Source organism: Oncorhynchus gorbuscha, unplaced genomic scaffold (genome assembly GCF_021184085.1).
Source record: "Oncorhynchus gorbuscha isolate QuinsamMale2020 ecotype Even-year unplaced genomic scaffold, OgorEven_v1.0 Un_scaffold_1443, whole genome shotgun sequence".
Classification (NCBI taxonomy): domain Eukaryota; kingdom Metazoa; phylum Chordata; class Actinopteri; order Salmoniformes; family Salmonidae; genus Oncorhynchus; species Oncorhynchus gorbuscha.
The window spans coordinates 112,501-120,391 of NW_025746222.1; positions in this window are offsets into that span (position 1 = coordinate 112,501).

Here is a 7,891-nt window from a genome sequence, read left to right on the forward strand (position 1 = left end):
CAACCATCCACTGGCATGGCACAGTGCCCCTTTGTTAAGAGAGGGGGTGTTAACGAGGGGTGGAAACTCTGGATACTTGACAACGAGGACTCTGGGTCAGCTAATATAATTCTCTATAAGTCTGGAACAGTAATGGTACAGGGTAACCCCAAACAGTTTCAGCTGGACTTTCACCTAATCAAAGAATTAGCCCAGCAGGAGAAGCTCTCCCTTGAGAAAGATACCCCCACCCCGAGCAGGTCAGACCAGACCTTTTCATTATATAACCCCCATCGGAAAGTCAACCTCCCAGCACAGAGTACTACTCCCTCATTGAAATGAAGGATAAATTCACCCAGCTGGAGGTAAGGCAGGTGGAGCTGGAACAGCAGGTGATTACACTCCAGTCAGCACAGACCCACACAACAGTCCAGCACAACAACACCCCCTTAACCAGACCCAGAGAGCTGGATGTGGACAGAGACATATCTGCACTCTGGACAGTGGTGAGACAACTACAACAGGAGAAAGAGCAGGAGAAGAGCAGAACACTAGAGGAGAGGATCAGACTGTTGGAGGAGAGGTTGAGGGGGATGGAGGAGAGGATCAGACTGTTGGAGGAGAGGTTGAGGGGGATGGAGGAGAGGATCAGACTGTTGGAGGAGAGGTTGAGGGGGATGGAGGAGAGGATCAGACTGTTGGAGGAGAGGTTGAGGGGGATGGAGGAGAGGATCAGACTGTTGGAGGAGAGGTTGAGGGGGATGGAGGAGAGGATCAGACTGTTGGAGGAGAGGTTGAGGGGGATGGAGGAGAGGATCAGACTGTTGGAGGAGAGGTTGAGGGGGATGGAGGAGAGGATCAGACTGCTGGAGGAGAGGTTGAGGGGGATGGAGGAGAGGATCAGACTGTTGGAGGAGAGGTTGAGGGGGATGGAGGAGAGGATCAGACTGTTGGAGGAGAGGTTGAGGGGGATGGAGGAGAGGATCAGACTGCTGGAGGAGAGGTTGAGGGGGATGGAGGAGAGGATCAGACTGTTGGAGGAGAGGTTGAGGGGGATGGAGGAGAGGATCAGACTGCTGGAGGAGAGGTTGAGGGGGATGGAGGAGAGGATCAGACTGTTGGAGGAGAGGATCAGACTGCTGGAGGAGAGGTTGAGGGGGATGGAGGAGAGGATCAGACTGCTGGAGGAGAGGTTGAGGGGGATGGAGGAGAGGATCAGACTGCTGGAGGAGAGGTTGAGGGGGATGGAGGAGAGGATCAGACTGTTGGAGGAGAGGTTGAGGGGGATGGAGGAGAGGATCAGACTGTTGGAGGAGAGGTTGAGGGGGATGGAGGAGAGGATCAGACTGTTGGAGGAGAGGTTGAGGGGGATGGAGGAGAGGATCAGACTGTTGGAGGAGAGGTTGAGGGGGATGGCGTGTGACAGAGAACAACCTACTAGAGAGGTGGACACCCCCAAAGAAAAGCCAGCAGAACAGCACACCTCAGCTCCCGACAACAGTCTCGACACCAGAGCAGAAATCAAATCATCATAAATTACATTTATTTATAAAGCCCTTCTTACATCAGCTGATATATCAAAGTGCTGTACAGAAACCCAGCCTAAAACCCCAAACAGCAAGCAATGCAGCTGTAGAAGCACGGTGGCTAGGAAAAACTCCCTATAAAGACCAGAACCAGAACAGTCCACACCAGACCCTGACCATAGAGTCGATATCACAGCAGAACAGTCCACACCAGACCCTGACCATAGAGTCGACATCACAGCAGAACAGTCCACACCAGACCCTGACCATAGAGTCGACATCACAGCAGAACAGACCACACCAGACCCTGACCATAGAGTCGACATCACAGCAGAACAGACCACACCAGACCCTGACCATAGAGTCGACATCACAGCAGAACAGACCACACCAGACCCTGACCATAGAGTCGACATCACAGCAGAACAGTCCACACCAGACCCTGACCATAGAGTCGACACCACAGCAGAACAGTCCACACCAGACCCTGACCATAGAGTCGACATCACAGCAGAACAGTCCACACCAGACCCTGACCATAGAGTCGACATCACAGCAGAACAGTCCACACCAGACCCTGACCATAGAGTCGACATCACAGCAGAACAGACCACACCAGACCCTGACCATAGAGTCGACATCACAGCAGAACAGACCACTGAGCCTCCCTACCACTGAGGAAGTACAGCTCCCGCTCAGCCCAGTCAAAGCTGTTCGCTGCTCTGGCCCCCCAATGGTGGAACAAACTCCCTCACGACGCCAGGACAGCGGAGTCAATCACCACCTTCCGGAGACACCTGAAACCCCACCTCTTTAAGGAATACCTAGGATAGGATAAGTATCCCCCCCCCCCTTTAAGATTTAGATGCACTATTGTAAAGTGACTGTTCCACTGGATGTCATAAGGTGAATGCACCAATTTGTAAGTCGCTCTGGATAAGAGCGTCTGCTAAATGACTTAAATGTAAATGTAAATGTCTAAATGACTTAAATGTAATGTAAATGTAAATGAAGAACCCCAAGCCCAGCGACTCTAACCCCCTCTGAGCCACCCAGATAGCCCTCCTGACAACCCCCCCACACCGACTGAGGACAAACACAAGACAAAGATTGTTCTCCTTATGGACTCAAATGGGAAATATATACAAGAAGAAAAAAATCCCCCAACACAGTGTGTCTAAACTCTGGTGTCCAAACACAGTGTGTCTAAACTCTGGTGTCCAAACACAGTGTGTCTAAACTCTGGTGTCCAAACACAGTGTGTCTAAACTCTGGTGTCCAAACACAGTGTGTCTAAACTCTGGTGTCCAAACACAGTGTGTCTAAACTCTGGTGTCCAAACACAGTGTGTCTAAACTCTGGTGTCCAAACACAGTGTGTCTAAACTCTGGTGTCCAAACACAGTGTGTCTAAACTCTGGTGTCCAAACACAGTGTGTCTAAACTCTGGTGTCCAAACACAGTGTGTCTAAACTCTGGTGTCCAAACACAGTGTGTCTAAACTCTGGTGTCCAAACACAGTGTGTCTAAACTCTGGTGTCCAAACACAGTGTGTCTAAACTCTGGTGTCCAAACACAGTGTGTCTAAACTCTGGTGTCCAAACACAGTGTGTCTAAACTCTGGTGTCCAAACACAGTGTGTCTAAACTCTGGTGTCCAAACACAGTGTGTCTAAACTCTGGTGTCCAAACACAGTGTGTCTAAACTCTGGTGTCCAAACACAGTGTGTCTAAACTCTGGTGTCCAAACACAGTGTGTCTAAACTCTGGTGTCCAAACACAGTGTGTCTAAACTCTGGTGTCCAAACACAGTGTGTCTAAACTCTGGTGTCCAAACACAGTGTGTCTAAACTCTGGTGTCCAAACACAGTGTGTCTAAACTCTGGTGTCCAAACACAGTGTGTCTAAACCAAACACAGTGTGTCTAAACTCTGGTGTCCAAACACAGTGTGTCTAAACTCTGGTGTCCAAACACAGTGTGTCTAAACTCTGGTGTCCAAACACAGTGTGTCTAAACTCTGGTGTCCAAACACAGTGTGTCTAAACTCTGGTGTCCAAACACAGTGTGTCTAAACTCTGGTGTCCAAACACAGTGTGTCTAAACTCTGGTGTCCAAACACAGTGTGTCTAAACTCTGGTGTCCAAACACAGTGTGTCTAAACTCTGGTGTCCAAACACAGTGTGTCTAAACTCTGGTGTCCAAACACAGTGTGTCTAAACTCTGGTGTCCAAACACAGTGTGTCTAAACTCTGGTGTCCAAACACAGTGTGTCTAAACTCTGGTGTCCAAACACAGTGTGTCTAAACTCTGGTGTCCAAACACAGTGTGTCTAAACTCTGGTGTCCAAACACAGTGTGTCTAAACTCTGGTGTCCAAACACAGTGTGTCTAAACTCTGGTGTCCAAACACAGTGTGTCTAAACTCTGGTGTCCAAACACAGTGTGTCTAAACTCTGGTGTCCAAACACAGTGTGTCTAAACTCTGGTGTCCAAACACAGTGTGTCTAAACTCTGGTGTCCAAACACAGTGTGTCTAAACTCTGGTGTCCAAACACAGTGTGTCTAAACTCTGGTGTCCAAACACAGTGTGTCTAAACTCTGGTGTCCAAACACAGTGTGTCTAAACTCTGGTGTCCAAACACAGTGTGTCTAAACTCTGGTGTCCAAACACAGTGTGTCTAAACTCTGGTGTCCAAACACAGTGTGTCTAAACTCTGGTGTCCAAACACAGTGTGTCTAAACTCTGGTGTCCAAACACAGTGTGTCTAAACTCTGGTGTCCAAACACAGTGTGTCTAAACTCTGGTGTCCAAACACAGTGTGTCTAAACTCTGGTGTCCAAACACAGTGTGTCTAAACTCTGGTGTCCAAACACAGTGTGTCTAAACTCTGGTGTCCAAACACAGTGTGTCTAAACTCTGGTGTCCAAACACAGTGTGTCTAAACTCTGGTGTCCAAACACAGTGTGTCTAAACTCTGGTGTCCAAACACAGTGTGTCTAAACTCTGGTGTCCAAACACAGTGTGTCTAAACTCTGGTGTCCAAACACAGTGTGTCTAAACTCTGGTGTCCAAACACAGTGTGTCTAAACTCTGGTGTCCAAACACAGTGTGTCTAAACTCTGGTGTCCAAACACAGTGTGTCTAAACTCTGGTGTCCAAACACAGTGTGTCTAAACTCTGGTGTCCAAACACAGTGTGTCTAAACTCTGGTGTCCAAACACAGTGTGTCTAAACTCTGGTGTCCAAACACAGTGTGTCTAAACTCTGGTGTCCAAACACAGTGTGTCTAAACTCTGGTGTCCAAACACAGTGTGTCTAAACTCTGGTGTCCAAACACAGTGTGTCTAAACTCTGGTGTCCAAACACAGTGTGTCTAAACTCTGGTGTCCAAACACAGTGTGTCTAAACTCTGGTGTCCAAACACAGTGTGTCTAAACTCTGGTGTCCAAACACAGTGTGTCTAAACTCTGGTGTCCAAACACAGTGTGTCTAAACTCTGGTGTCCAAACACAGTGTGTCTAAACTCTGGTGTCCAAACACAGTGTGTCTAAACTCTGGTGTCCAAACACAGTGTGTCTAAACTCTGGTGTCCAAACACAGTGTGTCTAAACTCTGGTGTCCAAACACAGTGTGTCTAAACTCTGGTGTCCAAACACAGTGTGTCTAAACTCTGGTGTCCAAACACAGTGTGTCTAAACTCTGGTGTCCAAACACAGTGTGTCTAAACTCTGGTGTCCAAACACAGTGTGTCTAAACTCTGGTGTCCAAACACAGTGTGTCTAAACTCTGGTGTCCAAACACAGTGTGTCTAAACTCTGGTGTCCAAACACAGTGTGTCTAAACTCTGGTGTCCAAACACAGTGTGTCTAAACTCTGGTGTCCAAACACAGTGTGTCTAAACTCTGGTGTCCAAACACAGTGTGTCTAAACTCTGGTGTCCAAACAAGTGTGTCTAAACACAGTGTGTCTAAACTCTGGTGTCCAAACACAGTGTGTCTAAACTCTGGTGTCCAAACACAGTGTGTCTAAACTCTGGTGTCCAAACACAGTGTGTCTAAACTCTGGTGTCCAAACACAGTGTGTCTAAACTCTGGTGTCCAAACACAGTGTGTCTAAACTCTGGTGTCCAAACACAGTGTGTCTAAACTCTGGTGTCCAAACACAGTGTGTCTAAACTCTGGTGTCCAAACACAGTGTGTCTAAACTCTGGTGTCCAAACACAGTGTGTCTAAACTCTGGTGTCCAAACACAGTGTGTCTAAACTCTGGTGTCCAAACACAGTGTGTCTAAACTCTGGTGTCCAAACACAGTGTGTCTAAACTCTGGTGTCCAAACACAGTGTGTCTAAACTCTGGTGTCCAAACACAGTGTGTCTGGTGTCCAAACACAGTGTGTCTAAACAGTGTCCAAACACAGTGTGTCTAAACTCTGGTGTCCAAACACAGTGTGTCTAAACTCTGGTGTCCAAACACAGTGTGTCTAAACTCTGGTGTCCAAACACAGTGTGTCTAAACTCTGGTGTCCAAACACAGTGTGTCTAAACTCTGGTGTCCAAACACAGTGTGTCTAAACTCTGGTGTCCAAACACAGTGTGTCTAAACTCTGGTGTCCAAACACAGTGTGTCTAAACTCTGGTGTCCAAACACAGTGTGTCTAAACTCTGGTGTCCAAACACAGTGTGTCTAAACTCTGGTGTCCAAACACAGTGTGTCTAAACTCTGGTGTCCAAACACAGTGTGTCTAAACTCTGGTGTCCAAACACAGTGTGTCTAAACTCTGGTGTCCAAACACAGTGTGTCTAAACTCTGGTGTCCAAACACAGTGTGTCTAAACTCTGGTGTCCAAACACAGTGTGTCTAAACTCTGGTGTCCAAACACAGTGTGTCTAAACTCTGGTGTCCAAACACAGTGTGTCTAAACTCTGGTGTCCAAACACAGTGTGTCTAAACTCTGGTGTCCAAACACAGTGTGTCTAAACTCTGGTGTCCAAACACAGTGTGTCTAAACTCTGGTGTCCAAACACAGTGTGTCTAAACTCTGGTGTCCAAACACAGTGTGTCTAAACTCTGGTGTCCAAACACAGTGTGTCTAAACTCTGGTGTCCAAACACAGTGTGTCTAAACTCAGTGTGGTGTCCAAACACAGTGTGTCTAAACTCTGGTGTCCAAACACAGTGTGTCTAAACTCTGGTGTCCAAACACAGTGTGTCTAAACTCTGGTGTCCAAACACAGTGTGTCTAAACTCTGGTGTCCAAACACAGTGTGTCTAAACTCTGGTGTCCAAGTGTGTCTAAACTCTGGTGTCCAAACACAGTGTGTCTAAACTCTGGTGTCCAAACACAGTGTGTCTAAACTCTGGTGTCCAAACACAGTGTGTCTAAACTCTGGTGTCCAAACACAGTGTGTCTAAACTCTGGTGTCCAAACACAGTGTGTCTAAACTCTGGTGTCCAAACACAGTGTGTCTAAACTCTGGTGTCCAAACACAGTGTGTCTAAACTCTGGTGTCCAAACACAGTGTGTCTAAACTCTGGTGTCCAAACACAGTGTGTCTAAACTCTGGTGTCCAAACACAGTGTGTCTAAACTCTGGTGTCCAAACACAGTGTGTCTAAACTCTGGTGTCCAAAACTCTGGTGTCCAAACACAGTGTGTCTAAACTCTGGTGTCCAAACACAGTGTGTCTAAACTCTGGTGTCCAAACACAGTGTGTCACTCTGGTGTCCAAACACAGTGTGTCTAAACTCTGGTGTCCAAACACAGTGTGTCTAAACTCTGGTGGTGTCAAACTGGTGTCCAAACACAGTGTGTCTAAACTCTGGTGTCCAAACACAGTGTGTCTAAACTCTGGTGTCCAAACACAGTGTGTCTAAACTCTGGTGTCCACACAGTGTGTCTAAACTCTGGTGTCCAAACACAGTGTGTCTAAACCTTCTGTCAGAGGACTAAACTCTGGTTCACCCAGCGCACCCTAGACCTTCTGTCTGAGGACCAACTAGGTTCACCCAGCGCGCCCTAGACCTTCTGTCTGAGGACCAACTAGGTTCACCCAGCGCCCTAGACCTTCTGTCTGAGGACCAACTAGGTTCACCCAGCGCACCCTAGACCTTCTGTCTGAGGACCAACTAGGTTCACCCAGCGCACCCTAGACCTTCTGTCTGAGGACCAACTAGGTTCACCCAGCGCACCCTAGACCTTCTGTCTGAGGACCAACTAGGTTCACCCAGCGCACCCTAGACCTTCTGTCTGAGGACCAACTAGGTTCACCCAGCGCACCCTAGACCTTCTGTCTGAGGACCAACTAGGTTCACCCAGCGCGCCCTAGACCTTCTGTCTGAGGACCAACTAGGTTCACCCAGCGCGCCCTAGACCTTCTGTCTGAGGACCAA